Source organism: Dendropsophus ebraccatus, chromosome 7 (assembly GCF_027789765.1).
Source record: "Dendropsophus ebraccatus isolate aDenEbr1 chromosome 7, aDenEbr1.pat, whole genome shotgun sequence".
NCBI lineage: Eukaryota > Metazoa > Chordata > Amphibia > Anura > Hylidae > Dendropsophus > Dendropsophus ebraccatus.
Window position 1 is genome coordinate 2,574,118 of NC_091460.1, and position 16,012 is coordinate 2,590,129.

General features: G+C 44.0%; 1 protein-coding gene and 1 pseudogene across 1 annotated transcript in view; both read right to left on the reverse strand.

Annotated features, from left to right (window-relative positions):
- LOC138797152 (zinc finger protein 84-like) overlaps positions 1 to 16,012 on the reverse strand; it is an 863,099-nt gene that overhangs the window by 416,309 nt on the left and 430,778 nt on the right. The gene's annotated exons all lie outside the window — the stretch shown is intronic.
- The window catches only part of LOC138797121 (zinc finger protein 850-like), a 141,544-nt pseudogene that overhangs the window by 22,483 nt on the left and 103,049 nt on the right, over positions 1 to 16,012 (reverse strand).

Here is a 16,012-nt window from a genome sequence, read left to right on the forward strand (position 1 = left end):
CACGTAAAACTAGATATAAAAACCGTCCAGAAGGAGTAAATGTGGTTACATTATTTGTTATTTGTTTATTCGACACCATCGTCTTTATACACTGCGAGCCAAGTACAAATAGTGATCGCTCCACATAATAACATAACATTACATTTCCCACATCCTGAACATGAAAAGGACTTCTTATGTGTGATTTCTCGCATGTAATACAAGTTGTGATTTACTTGAGAAACATTTCCCACATTCTGAACATGAATATGGCTTTTCACCTGTGTGGCATTTTTCATGTCTACACAGATCTGATTTTTTTGTAAAGCATTTCCCACACTCTGCACACGCATGTGGCTTCACTCCTGTGTGAATTCGCTCATGCGTAATAAGATTTGATTTATACGTAAAACATTTCCCACATAATGAGCATGAAAATGGCTTCTCGTCTGTGTGAATTCTCTCATGTGAAACAAGATGTGATTTCTGTAAAAAACATTTACCACATTCCAAACATGAATAAGGTGTCTCTCCCATGTGATTTCTTGCATGTATAATAAGATGGGATTTCTGTAAAAAACATTTGCCACATTCCAAACAGGAAAATGGCTTCTCTCCTGTGTGACCTCTCTCATGTATGACAAGTTGTGATTTACGTGTAAAACACTTCCCACATTCTGAACAAGAGTATGGCCTCTCTCCTGTGTGACTTCTTGCATGTCTGACAAGACTTGATTTATCGTTAAAACATTTCCCACATTCTGAACATGAATAGGGCTTCTCTCCTCTATGACTTCTGTCATGTGTAGCAAGATGGGATTTACTTGAAAAACATTTCCCACATTCCGAACATGAATATGGCTTTGCTCCAGTGTGACTTTTTTCATGTTTAAGCAAATCTGATTTACTTATAAAACTTTTCCCACATTCTGAACACGAATACGGCTTATCTCCTGTGTGAATTCGTTCATGAGTAACAAGATGTGATTTATAGGTAAAACATTTCCCACATTCTGAACAAGAATATGGCTTTTCGCCCGTGTGAATTCTCTCATGTAGAAATAGACTTTGTTTACTTGTAAAACTTTTCCCACATTCTGAACATGAATACGGCTTCTCTCCTGTATGACTTCTCTCATGTATAACAAGGTTTGATTTACCTGTAAAGTATTTCCCACATTCTGAACATGAATACAGTTTCTCCCCTGTGTGAATTCTTCTGTGTGTAAGAAGGCTTGAGCTTGCTCCAAACTGTTTCCCACATTCATCACATTTAAACTTTTTCCCCTCTTTCTGATGACTATTTGTAGTAATAACCCAAGGCTGGTCAGGAGGATTATATGATAGATCTGTAGTGTGACGTCCTGGATGTACAGTAAGGGGGAGGAGGGCTTCTCCTGAGGAGTGCTGCCCCGCACCTTCATCCTCTTCTTTATAGTTCAGCAGTAAACCGATGTTGTCCTCCGCATTCGTACTGGGATTTTCTATTAGAATAAAAACAGATTATCAAACCATGAAGCAGAGAAGTATATGGCGCGACTAATCAATCGGGAACAGACACCAAATTATTTATGCAGTTGGGGAACCCAAAAGGGAGCGGAATCCATTATCTACTGTCACATGGACATATACAGAGGAAAGTCAACCAGGTCACCTGGTACCAGTCAGTCACATGGACATGTACTGTACAGAGGAAAGTCAACCAGTCACCTGGTACCAGTCAGTCACATGGACATGTACTGTACAGAGGAAAGTCAACCAGTCACCTGGTACCAGTCAGTCACATGGACATGTACTGTACAGAGGAAAGTCAACCAGTCACCTGGTACCATTCAGTCACATGGACATGTACTGTACAGAGGAAAGTCAACCAGTCACCTGGTACCATTCAGTCACATGGACATGTACTGTACAGAGGAAAGTCAACCAGTCACCTGGTACCATTCAGTCACATGGACATGTACTGTACAGAGGAAAGTCAACCAGTCACCTGGTACCAGTACGTCACATGGACATATACTGTACAGAGGAAAGTCAACCAGTCAGTCACATGGACATATACAGAGGAAAGTCAACCAGTCACCTGGTACCAGTCAGTCACATGACTAAAGAAACTAGTAAACCAGTCATCACACGCTGCTATAGACGGCAGACACGTTTTTTTGTTAGCTAGTCGCTCCGCAGTCAGTCTAAAGGGTCCATTTACACAGAAAGATTATCTGACAGATTATCTGCCAAAGATTTGAAGCCAAAGCCAGGAATGGATTTGAAAAGAGGAGAAATCTCAGGCTTTCCTTTATGACCTGATCTCTGTTTATAGTCTGTTTCTGGCTTTGGCTTTAAATCTTTGGCAAATAATCTGTCAGATAATCTTTCTGTCTAAATGGACCCTATATCTTCGTTACATACTCTCAGCTCCTATTCATTCACCGTGGATAAACTGCCCCCTCTACAATATATCTGTATATACTGCCCCCTCTATAATATGTCTGTATATACCGCCCCCTCTACAATATATCTCTGTATATACTGCCCACTCTATACTACAGTCATGGCCAAAAGATTTGAGAATGACACAACTCTTCTATTTTCCCATGATCTGCCGCCCTCTGGTTTTTCTGTGTGTTTGTCAGATGTTTTTATCACATACAGAAATATAATTACAATCATATTATGAGTAACAGAAGCTTATACTGACAGATAGATGAGTTACTGCAGCAAGTCTATAATATTTGCAGTGCTGTCCCTTCTTCTTCAGGACCTCTGCAATTCTCCCCGGCTGCTCTCATACAACTTCTGGACCAAATCCTGACTGATAGCCGTCCATTCTTGCACAATCAATGCTTGCATTTTGTCAGAATTTGTTGGTTTTTGTTTGTCCACCCGTCTCTTGATGATTGACCACAAGTTCTCAATGGGATTAAGATCTGGGGAGTTTCCAGGCCATGGACACAAAATCTCTATGTTTTGTTCCCTGAGCCATTTAGTTTTCATCTTTGCTTTATGGCAAGGTGCTCCATCATGCTGGAAAAGGCATTGTTGGTGGCCAAACTGCTCTTGGAGGGTTGGGAGAAGTTGCTCTTGGGAGGACATTCTGGTCCCATTCTTTATTCACGGCCGTGTTTTTAGGCTGTGAGACTGTGAGAGAGTAGATTCCCTTGGCTGAGAAGCAACCCCACACATGAATGGTTTCAGGATGCCGGTTACAGTTGGCATGAGACAAGACTGGTGGTAGCGCTCACCTCGTCTTCTCCCAATAAGCTGTTTTCCAGATGTCCCAAACAATCGGAAAGGGGATTCATTAGAGAAAATGACTTTCTCCCAGTCCTCAGCAGTCCCCTCCCTGGACCTTTCCCCCAGTCCTCAGCAGTCCACTCCCTGGACCTCTCCCCCAGTCCTCAGCAGTCCACTCCCTGGACCTCTCCCCCAGTCCTCAGCAGTCCACTCCCTGGACCTCTCCCCCAGTCCTCAGCAGTCCACTCCCTGGACCTTTCCCCCAGTCCTCAGCAGTCCTCTCCCTGGACCTTTCCCCCAGTCCTCAGCAGTCCACTCCCTGCACCTTTCCCCCAGTCCTCAGCAGTCCACTCCCTGGACCTTTCCCCCAGTCCTCAGCAGTCCACTCCCTGGACCTTTCCCCCAGTCCTCAGCAGCCCACTCCCTGTAGCTATTGCAGAATATCCGTCTGTCCCTGATGTTTTTCTGGAGAGAAGTGGCTTCTTTGCTGCCCTCCTTGAGACCAGGCCTTGCTCCAAGAGTCTCCGCAGTCTCACAGTGCACAGTGCAGATGCCCTCACACCTGCCTTCTGCCATTTCTGACCAAGCTCTGCACTGCTGGTAGCCCCATCCCGCAGCTCAAACACTTTTAAGAGACGGTCCTAGCGCTTGCTGGTTTTCTTGGGCGCCCTGGAGCCTTTTTGGCAACAATGGAACCTCTCTTCTTGAAGTTCTTTATGATGCGATGGATTGGTGACTGAGGTGCAATCTTTCTAGCTGCGATACTCTTCCCTGTTTGGCCATTTTTGTGCAGTGCAATGATGACTGCACGTGTTTCTTTAGAGATAACCATGGTAACAGAAGAGAAACAATGATGCCAAGCACCAGCCTCCTTTTAAAGTGTCCAGTGGTGTTATTCTTACTTAATCATGACAGATTGATCTCCAGCCCTGTCCTTATTAACACCCACACCTGTGTTACTGGAGCAATCACTGAAACAATGTTAGCTGCTCCTTGTAAGGCCGGGCTGCAATGATGGTGAAATGTGTTTTGGGGGATAAAGTTCATTTTCTAGGCAAATATTGACTTTGCAAGTAATCGCTGTTAAGCTGATCCCTCTGTATAACATTCTGGAGTATATGATGCAAATTGCCATTTTAAAAACTGGAGCAGTAGACTTTGTAAAAATTAATATTTGTATCATTCTCAAAACTTTTAGCCATGACTAATATATATATATATATATATATATATATATATATATATATATATATATATATATATATATGAGTCCAAAAATTGAAGCAGCACGTCCGTAGATGAAGTCAAGTGTTTATTTGCTCATAGGAAAATAGCGACGTTTCTGTCCAAACAATATGGACTTTTTTCAAGCCAAAGTGAACACACAGTGGATACACACGGTATATATGCACAGCATAAATGACACAGTGATCAAGTAATTAAGTGTTAAAATACATATGTAAAGCAAAAATACGTGGATAAAAATAGTGAAAAAAACCAAAGTTAAGAGGGACATATAGTCCCATAGGACAAGTGACAAAAATGTAGATAAGTGTACATAAAATTGTGGATATAAGATAATAAGTTAAATAGCAATCATACGAATAACAATCGGAGCACCTGATGAGCGCCGGACGCCAACCAATGGACAAGAAAAGAAAAATCATGTGATGAGAATGAGCACACCTCCGTGGGAAGTCCGTTCGGTGGAACGCAGATTCACAATATGGACGCAACTGAGTGCGTGTCAGTAGAACCGCGCATGCGTGAGACTTGACAGATCTCGCGAAATGACGGGGGAATGTCACATGATCAAACACGTCATGCATTAGATAATTCATATTGAAAACCATAAAATAAATATAATGAAGAACATATAATAACAATGAAACAATAAAAATAAATAAACAAGATGGGAAATATTTGTCACAGCACCACAGTGGGAAGAAGTTCTGAACGCTGATATAATTTGACTAAATGTGACTGTGCGGTGCACACCAATTAACACAGGGAGTCCAAGATAGATACGGGACACGTACCCTCTGGTCATCAGGCATTACTCCAGTCGCATTGGCCCGGATCACGAGCCAGCAGGCTGAAGCTACACCAACCCCGTGGGGGCACCACTGCACAATCTCGTAGGTGCTGGACTAGGGCCATGGCGGACCCATATAGAATGAATAAATCAAATGATAAAATCATAAAAAATCATAAAAGAAATAGAAGAATATATTACAAATGAAAATAATAAATAATGGATAGTTCAACATAATAAACAGTGAAAAAATAGAGAATAAATGATAAATGAATACAATATATGAATAAAAAATATATAAAACAAAAAATAAAACACAGAAAAACTAACTAAAAAAATAAACATAGAAATAAAAATTAAAAAAATGCATGTAGATGAATCTAGTGAACATTCCAAATCAAGGCTGCTCATCACAAAAGTAAAGGTTATCCAGGTGGCGAAACGTGGCTCATCATGTAGCTCCACAAGTAGCTTGAATTAGATCTTTTTCCTTTGTCATCAGATCTAATTCAAGCTACTTGTGGAGCTACATGATGAGCCACGTTTCGCCACCTGGATAACCTTTACTTTTGTGATGAGCAGCCTTGATTTGGAATGTTCACTAGATTCATCTACATGCATTTTTTTAATTTTTATTTCTATGTTTATTTTTTTAGTTAGTTTTTCTGTGTTTTATTTTTTGTTTTATATATTTTTTATTCATATATTGTATTCATTTATCATTTATTCTCTATTTTTTCACTGTTTATTATGTTGAACTATCCATTATTTATTATTTTCATTTGTAATATATTCTTCTATTTCTTTTATGATTTTTTATGATTTTGTCATTTGATTTATTCATTCTATATGGGTCCGCCATGGCCCTAGTCCAGCACCTACGAGATTGTGCAGTGGTGCCCCCACGGGGTTGGTGTAGCTTCAGCCTGCTGGCTCGTGATCCGGGCCAATGCGACTGGAGTAATGCCTGATGACCAGAGGGTACGTGTCCCGTATCTATCTTGGACTCCCTGTGTTAATTGGTGTGCACCGCACAGTCACATTTAGTCAAATTATATCAGCGTTCAGAACTTCTTCCCACTGTGGTGCTGTGACAAATATTTCCCATCTTGTTTATTTATTTTTATTGTTTCATTGTTATTATATGTTCTTCATTATATTTATTTTATGGTTTTCAATATGAATTATCTAATGCATGACGTGTTTGATCATGTGACATTCCCCCGTCATTTCGCGAGATCTGTCAAGTCTCACGCATGCGCGGTTCTACTGACACGCACTCAGTTGCGTCCATATTGTGAATCTGCGTTCCACCGAACGGACTTCCCACGGAGGTGTGCTCATTCTCATCACATGATTTTTCTTTTCTTGTCCATTGGTTGGCGTCCGGCGCTCATCAGGTGCTCCGATTGTTATTCGTATGATTGCTATTTAACTTATTATCTTATATCCACAATTTTATGTACACTTATCTACATTTTTGTCACTTGTCCTATGGGACTATATGTCCCTCTTAACTTTGGTTTTTTTCACTATTTTTATCCACGTATTTTTGCTTTACATATGTATTTTAACACTTAATTACTTGATCACTGTGTCATTTATGCTGTGCATATATACCGTGTGTATCCACTGTGTGTTCACTTTGGCTTGAAAAAAGTCCATATTGTTTGGACAGAAACGTCGCTATTTTCCTATGAGCAAATAAACACTTGACTTCATCTACGGACGTGCTGCTTCAATTTTTGGACTATATATTCGCATACCTTGGATCAGGTATTGGGAAGCAGGCACCCTTTCTGTTAGTTTAGCTGTTGTGCTGCGGACTTTTTGTTGATAGATATATATATATATATATATATATATATATATATATATATACACACACTGCCCACTCTATACTATCTCTGTATATACTGCGGCCACTGCTAGTATTACGTCTTTGCCATCTCAGTACGCAGTAGCTCCGGGATCTCGATTTATCGTGATTGCCGTGCAGTATTCGCTCTGTAGGTTATAGGAACGGAATATTGGCCCCCAGAAGCCTTACTAGAGGTCTCAGTGTACGGTAGTCGATAGATACACACTCCTACCAGCGGCCGTACATAGTCCCTGCCTACCTACTTTGTTCTAGGTATTTAACAACCCCCCACCCCCACCCCACCGCGATGTTTCACCACTCAGTGGCGGCTTCTTCAGGGGACAATGCGAACACAGGAAGTGACTATTCTCACCAGGTCAGAACGAGTTCACGACTCCCGATGCAATATACACAATACTACAGAAAACGAGAAAAACACCAAAAAGTTTCCCGTAAAACTAGATATAAAAACCGTCCAGAAGGAGTAAATGTGGTTACGTTATTTTTTTATTCGACACCATCGTCTTTATACACTGCGAGCCAGGTACAAATAGTGATCGCTCCACATAATAACATAACATTCCATTTCCCACATCCTGAACATGAAAATGACTTATGTGTGATTTCTCGCATGTATAACAAGTTGTGATTTACTTGAGAAACATTTCCCACATTCTGAACATGAATATGGCTTTTCACCTGTGTGGCATTTTTCATGTCTACCCAGATCTGATTTTTTTGTAAAGCATTTCCCACACTCTGCACACGCATGTGGCTTCACTCCTGTGTGAAATCGCTCATGCGTAATAAGATTTGATTTATACGTAAAACATTTCCCACATAATGAGCATGAAAATGGCTTCTCGTCTGTGTGAATTCTCTCATGTGAAACAAGATGTGATTTCTGTGAAAAACATTTACCACATTCCAAACATGAATAAGGTGTCTCTCCCATGTGATTTCTTGCATGTATAATAAGATGGGATTTCTGTAAAAAACATTTGCCACATTCCAAACAGGAAAATGGCTTCTCTCCTGTGTGACCTCTCTCATGTAGGACAAGGTGTGATTTACGTGTAAAACACTTCCCACATTCTGAACAAGAGTATGGCCTCTCCCCTGTGTGACTTCTTGCATGTCTATCAAGACTTGATTTATCGGTAAAACATTTCCTACATTCTGAACATGAAAAGGGCTTCTCTCCTCTATGACTTCTGTCATGTTTAGCAAGATGGTATTTACTTGAGAAACATTTCCCACATTCTGAACATGAATATGGCTTTGTTCCAGTGTGACGTTTTTCATGTTTAAGCAAATCTGATTTACTTATAAAACTTTTCCCACATTCTGAACATGAATACGGCTTCTCTCCTGTGTGAATTCGTTCATGAGTAACAAGATGTGATTTACAGGTAAAACATTTCCCACATTCTGAACAAGAATATGGCTTTTCCCCTGTGTGAATTCTCTCATGTAGAACTAGACTTTGTTTACTTGTAAAACTTTTTCCACATTCTGAACATGCATACGGCTTCTCTCCTGTGTGACTTCTCTCATGTCTAACAAGGTTTGATCTACCTGTAAAGCATTTCCCACATTCTGAACATGAATATGGCTTCTCTCCTGTGTGACTTCTCTCATGTGTAACAAGGTTTGATTTACCTGAAAAGCCTTTCCCACATTCTGAACATGAAAACAGTTTCTCTCCTGTGTGAATTCTTCTGTGTGTAAGAAGGCTTGAGCTTGCTGTAAACTGTTTTCCACATTCATCACATTTAAACTTTTTCCCCTCTTTCTGATGACTACTTGTAGTAACCTGTGACTGGTCAGGAGAAGGTTCCTCATGGTCAGGAGGATTATATGATAGATCTGTAGTGTGACGTCCTGGATGTACAGTAAGGGGGAGGAGGGCTTCTCCTGAGGAGTGCTGCTCCGCACCTTCAGTTTCTTCTTTATAGTTCAGTAGTAACACAATGTTTTCCTCAGGGTTCTTACTGGGATTTCCTGTTATGATAAAAACAGATCAGACCATGAAGCAGAGAAGTATATGACACGACTAATGAATTGTGAACAAACACCAAATTATTTATGCAGTTGGGGAAGCCAAAAGGGAGCAGAATCCATTATCTACTGTCACATGGACATATACAGAGGAAAGTCAACCAGTCATTTGATACCAGTCAGTCACATGACTAATGAAACTAGTAAACCAATCGCCTAGTACCTGTCAGTCACATGACTAAAGTAACCAGTAAACCAATCATCTCGTACCTGTCTGTCACATGACTAAGGAGACCAGTAAACCAATCATCTGGTACCCGTCAGTCAATGATCTTTATTACCTAAACCAAGACTCTTTAACATAGAGAATCCGAAACGCACCCCCTCCTCTGACCATCGAGCACGTCCTCTGCCAGCAGAGCGTCACCTGCACCCCTTCCCACACGGAGCCATACAGAACGTATAGTGGACGCTATAATCATCTCAGGATAGTGAATACTTGAAGAGGTTGTCTGGGGATTGGCAGACATATGAAGCCGTCTGTTCCCCATCATGGAAGTAAGGGGTGGGGGGAGGATCTCTGGACCATCATGTGTACAACAGCACACCAGCATGCAATGTCCAATGGCGCATGATGTCCCAACAACATTGTGCAGTTAACCAATAGAGATGCGGAGACTGAAGAAGATACAGTCATATTCGGAAGCACCTACTCTCTCGCTGTGCAGGATATCCATCTAATGGAGGACCACCCCCCGCACAGCTCAATTCCTGACTGATACAGGAGAATATCGGCTTTTAATTTACTTCTTCGTACACCTTGCTTTGTCTTTTTATTTGGCTTTGCTACTTAATAGGATGGGCGAGGACTAAAATGCTCAAATACTTGTTACTCAAATAGAGTATTTTTTGATGCTCCAACCCCATTGAAGCCAGGGGCCACCTATCCAACAGAGGCAATGTGTCTGGTTCACCTGAAAAACTCAGAGAGTGATGGAAACACCATACATGCATGGATGGATTAAAGATTCTTCTTGGTTATTTCTAAATCATGAAAAAATACCATTTATCGGAGAGAGGCCGCGGAATATGAATGAGGACCCTTTCCATGTATCTATGACAGAGCAAATCTGGCAAACCAGGGTATATTTCCTAATTTAATTTGAGTTTGAAATTGGAATTCGACATTGGTGGGAGGATGACTCTATTCTTAAGAGGCCATGGAATTTAGTGGTCACCCCCATAAAAATTGTTGGAGAGCGCCTGGTGTGACCGTCTCAAAAATTGTGGACGAGAGCCTAGTGGTGACCCCTGTAAAATTTTTGAGCGAGAGCCTGGTGGTTACCCCTGTAAAAATTGTGGTCGAGAGCCTGGTGGTGATCTTTCCTTCTAATTGTAGGTAAGAGCCTGGTGGTGACCTTCATTCTAATTTTGGGTAAGAGCCTGGTGGTGACCTTCCTTCTAATTGTGGTCAAGAGCCTGGTGGTGACCTTTCTTTTAATTGTGGTCGAGAGCCTGGTGGTGACCTTCCTTTTAATAGTAGGTAAGAGCCTGGTGGTGACCTTCCTTCTAATTGTGGTCGAGAGCCTGGTGGTGACCTTCCTTCTAATTGTAGGTAAAAGCCTGGTGGTGACCTTCCTTCTAATTGTGGTCGAGAGCCTGGTGGTAACCTTCCTTCTAATTGTGGTCGAGAGCCTGGTGGTGACCTTCCTTCTAATTGTGGTCGAGAGCCTGGTGGTGACCTTCCTTTTAATTGTAGGTAAGAGCCTGGTGGTGACCTTCCTTCTAATTGTAGGTAAGAGCCTGGTGGTGACCTTCCTTCTAATTGTGGGTAGGAGCCTAGTGGTGACCTTCCTTCTAATTGTGGGTAGGAGCCTAGTGGTGACCTTCCTTCTAATTGTGGTCGAGAGCCTGGTGGTGACCTTCCTTCTAATTGTAGGTAAGAGCCTGGTGGTGACCTTCCTTCTAATTGTAGGTAAGAGCCTGGTGGTGACCTTCCTTCTAATTGTGGGTAGGAGCCTGGTGGTGACCTTCCTTCTAATTGTGGTCGAGAGCCTGGTGGTGACCTTCTTTCTAATTGTAGGTAAAAGCCTGGTGGTGACCTTCCTTCTAATTGTGGTCGAGAGTCTGGTGGTGACCTTCCTTCTAAATGTGGGTAGGAGCCTTGTGGTGACCTTCCTTCTAATTGTGGGTAGGAGCCTGGTGGTGACCTTCCTTCTTATTGTGGGTAAGAGCCTGGTGGTGACCTTCCTTCTAATTGTAGGTAAAAGCCTGGTAGTGACCTTCCTTCTAATTGTGGTTGAGAGCCTTGTGGTGACCTTCCTTCTAATTGTGGTCGAGAGCCTGGTGGTGACCTTCCTTCTAATTGTGGTCGAGAGTCTGGTGGTGACCTTCCTTCTAAATGTGGGTAGGAGCCTTGTGGTGACCTTCCTTCTAATTGTGGGTAAGAGCCTGGTGGTGACCTTCCTTCTAATTGTGGGTAAGAGCCTGGTGGTGACCTTCCTTCTAATTGTGGGTAAGAGCCTGGTGGTGACCTTCCTTCTAATTGTGGGTAAGAGCCTGGTGGTGACCTTCCTTCTAATTGTGGGTAAGAGCCTAGTGGTGACCTTCCTTCTTATTCTGGGTAAGAGCCCGTTGTGACCCTCTTAAAAATTGTGGCCGAGAGCACTGTGAGATGGGAAGGCTTTGAGCAATTTCTCCCCCAGGGCCTTGTGGTATAGCTGGATTAACGTACGTTTCTCCTGTCAGAGAAGGGGATAAGTAAACTTCCTCCTATACCGGGGATTAAGGAAGATGAACAGCCAGTAATCCTTGTTGTCAAAAATAGTTCTAACACAAGGGTCACAGGTATGGCAGCCTATGAAGTCTGCCATTCACACTAGACTGCCGACAGGCGACAATTCATTGTCCTCACCAGAAAGATGACTTTCCATCTTCTCTACCTTCTTCTCGTCTTCAGGCCATCCGCACAAAACAGATGAGTTGAAACCGAGTACTACCCTCTGCAGTGTCCATAACACTTTCGCTCCTGTTCATCCTCCTCCCCCTCATCCAATCTGCGCTGAAAAATGAGGGTGGTCTGGCCATCTTCCATTGTTCTGTCTTGCTCTATCATCTGGCAAAGCGTCGATGTCAGGACTATGTGGTTGACAAACTGCTGGAGGTGTTATCGACCTTCCACATCATCACCTGGTCACGCTGCTGTGGATCCAGTAGTGGAGTACTACGCGACCCTGTCAACTGGGAGCCAAAGTCAGGGCTCATGGCTAAGCTGTGGTCTGAATTTTTTGTTTGTTTTTTTTCCAGTCTGTCGGGTGTTTTGTGACCTAATCACCTGCCTGAATGGCCACACTAAGGGTCCTATTTCACGGGCCGATGTGGGCCCAATCAACGATGTAAACGAGTGCTGATTCCACGGCCCGACTATCGTTGAGCGAGGGCTGCAGGGACAGCGTTACCGATGTCCTTGCAGCCCTTGCGCCATACAATACCTGGCAGGACTTCTTCTCTGCTCTGTCTTCCTCCCTGGGTCCCGCGGCACAGCATCAACACTGGAGCGGCCTAACTGAGCTGTCAGACCGCTCAGCCAATCACTGGCGGTGGCGGTCCTGGCCTGTGATTGGCTGAGCGGTCTGACTGCTCAGTCAGGCCGCTCCGGAGCTGCTGCTGATGTACCGCGGGACCCGGGGAGGAAGACAGAGCGGAGGAGAAGTCCTGCCAGGTAATGTATGCTGCTGCTTCTCAAATCGTTGTTCGTCCGCCACGCGCCGCTATTCAACCGTAGCGATGGGGGACCAATGATTTTTGGTCTGGCCCTAAATAAACAGCTGATCGTCTGCTCTATTCCACCGAGCGATAATCAGCCTAATGGGGCTGATTATCGCTCCCGTCGAATAGGCCCCTAAGCCCTACACTTGCTGTGTCCTTGCTCCAGCACCTCTCCCCGACAACTAAGAGACCGCGGAGTTGAGCATTAGGTTACCCGGGCCTATATGCCCCCGACCTATATACACCCAGGTCACCTGATGCAGCCGGCCGATCACTACTATGACAGCAGCCAAGATACTGCTATGTAGGAGGACCTCCCAGCCCCTTCCCTGCATATTTATTAGCTGACTAAATCTGCCAGACATGCAGGGAGGAAACTATCAATGTTATTCGAGCACCACTCACTATATGTTTCAGTAATAAGGACTTATAAGTACCGCGATACTCCAGCATATAGTGAGCATGTTCACTCATCTCTACTACTTCAGTAAACCAAGTTCATTTACATGACATGAAGCTATCGGTTGTAATTCACATTCTAAGCCGCTGACACTGTTAGGGCGCTATTACACAGAACTAGAATCACACAGACATCGCTCCATGTAATAGAGACAACAAGCAGCTAAGCAGCAGAAAAAATATAGGAAGTGGGATTGAGGCTATGAATCACAGCGCAATATACAACCATAGGACTGCTGACCTTCTACCTCTGCTGCCAGTCTACCATCTCTGCTATCAGCCATAGGATTGCTGTCCTTCTACCTCTGCTGCCAGTCTACCATCTCTGCTATCAGCCATAAGACTGCTGACCTTCTACCTCTGCTGCCAGTCTACCATCTCTGCTATCAGCCATAGGACTGCTGTCCTTCTACCTCTGCTGCCAGTCTACCATCTCTGCTATCAGCCATAGGACTGCTGTCATTGTACCTCTGCTGCCAGTCTACCATCTCTGCTATCAGCCATAGGACTGCTGTCATTGTACCTCTGCTGCCAGTCTACCATCTCTGCTATCAGCCATAGGACTGCTGTCATTGTACCTCTGCTGCCAGTCTACCATCTCTGCTATCAGCCATAGGACTGCTGTCCTTCTACCTCTGCTGCCGGCTGCCAGTCTACCATCTCTGCTATCAGCCATAGGACTGCTGTCCTTCTACCTCTGCTGCCAGTCTACCATCTCTGCTATCAGCCATAGGATTTCTACTCTATTTAAACTAGCTAACACTACCTGCTATCTTGTGGCTCTACACGCCGGGGCCTAAAATGTTTCTGTAACATAGATCTAAGGTGGAGCCCCCCCCCCCCCCCCTTATATCCCCTGTGTAACTCCATCCTCCCCTACCTGGTATAGCAGCTGCCGGCGTCTCCTCCTTCACCTCACTCATACACGGGGGATCGCCCCTCATCCTCTCTTCTTCTGCTTCATCCTCCACTTTAATATTAGTTACATTTATCTGCTGATTCTCTAGGGCGATCTCCTCCTCCTCCTCCTCGACTTTAACCTCGGCCTTAATACCAATCACATTTCCACCCTTAACAGATGATAAACAATATGTTAAACTCTTGTTCAAAAACTTTATGATCAAATGTTCAAAAGACTTTACCTGATTTCCCTCTGGACAGTCCTGGGAATACAGAGGACGGGGACACCTCTCTGGTGGATTCCTGTCACTGCCTCCATCTGTAGGGAACACACAGGGAGCCAATCCATTATATACTGCTACATGTCATCAGAAGGAGCCGAGGAGAATGGGAGGAGGAGGATCTAGGGGCCCCTCCCCCTGCTCTTTAGAATCAGGAAGGTCTCCTCTTACCTTGTGATGTGAGGCCGGGCGGCTGATCCTCCATCATGAGCGGCTGCTCCCCCCGGTACAGATCCTTGTGTCCTTCTACATACTCCCACTCCTCCATGGAGAAATAGACCGCCACATCCTGACACCTTATAGGAACCTGACACACACAATGATCACACAATGTAAAACCCCTCCTCCTGTAAGCTTACCTTACTGCTGGGGTCACACACTGATAGTAACACAATGTAACATCCCTGCTCCTGTAAGCTTACCTTACTGCTGGGGGGGGTCACACTGATAGTAACACAATGTAACACCCCTCCTCCTGTAAGCTTACCTTACTGCTGGGGTCACACACTGATAGTAACACAATGTAACATCCCTCCTCCTGTAAGCTTACCTTACTGCTGGGGGGGTCACACACTGATAGTAACACAATGTAACATCCCTCCTCCTGTAAGCTTACCTTACTGCTGGGGTCACACTGATAGTAACACAATGTAACATCCCTCCTCCTGTAAGCTTACCTTACTGCTGGGGGGTCACACACTGATAGTAACACAATGTAACATCCCTCCTCCTGTAAGCTTACCTTACTGCTGAGGGGTCACACACTGATAGTAACACAATGTAACATCCCTCCTCCTGTAAGCTTACCTTACTGCTGGGGTCACACTGATAGTAACACAATGTAACATCCCTTCTCCTGTAAGCTTACCTTACTGCTGGGGGGGTCACACTGATAGTAACACAATGTAACACCCCTCCTCCTGTAAGCTTACCTTACTGCTGGGGGGTCACACACTGATAGTAACACAATGTAACACCCCTCCTCCTGTAAGCTTACCTTACTGCTGGGGTCACACTGATAGTAACACAATGTAACATCCCTCCTCCTGTAAGCTTACCTTACTGCTGGGGGGGTCACACTGATAGTAACACAATGTAACATCCCTCCTCCTGTAAGCTTACCTTACTGCTGGGGGGTCACACACTGATAGTAACACAATGTAACACCCCTCCTCCTGTAAGCTTACCTTACTGCTGGGGTCACACTGATAGTAACACAATGTAACACCCCTCCTCCTGTAAGCTTACCTTACTGCTGGGGTCACACACTGATAGTAACACAATGTAACACCCCTCCTCCTGTAAGCTTACCTTACTGCTGGGGGGGGGCCACACACTGATAGTAACACAATGTAACATCCCCCCTCCTGTAAGCTTACCTTACTGCTGGGGTCACACACTGATAGTAACACAATGTAACACCCCTCCTCCTGTAAGCTTACCTTACTGCTGGGGTCACACACTGATAGTAACACAATGTAACATCCCTCCTCC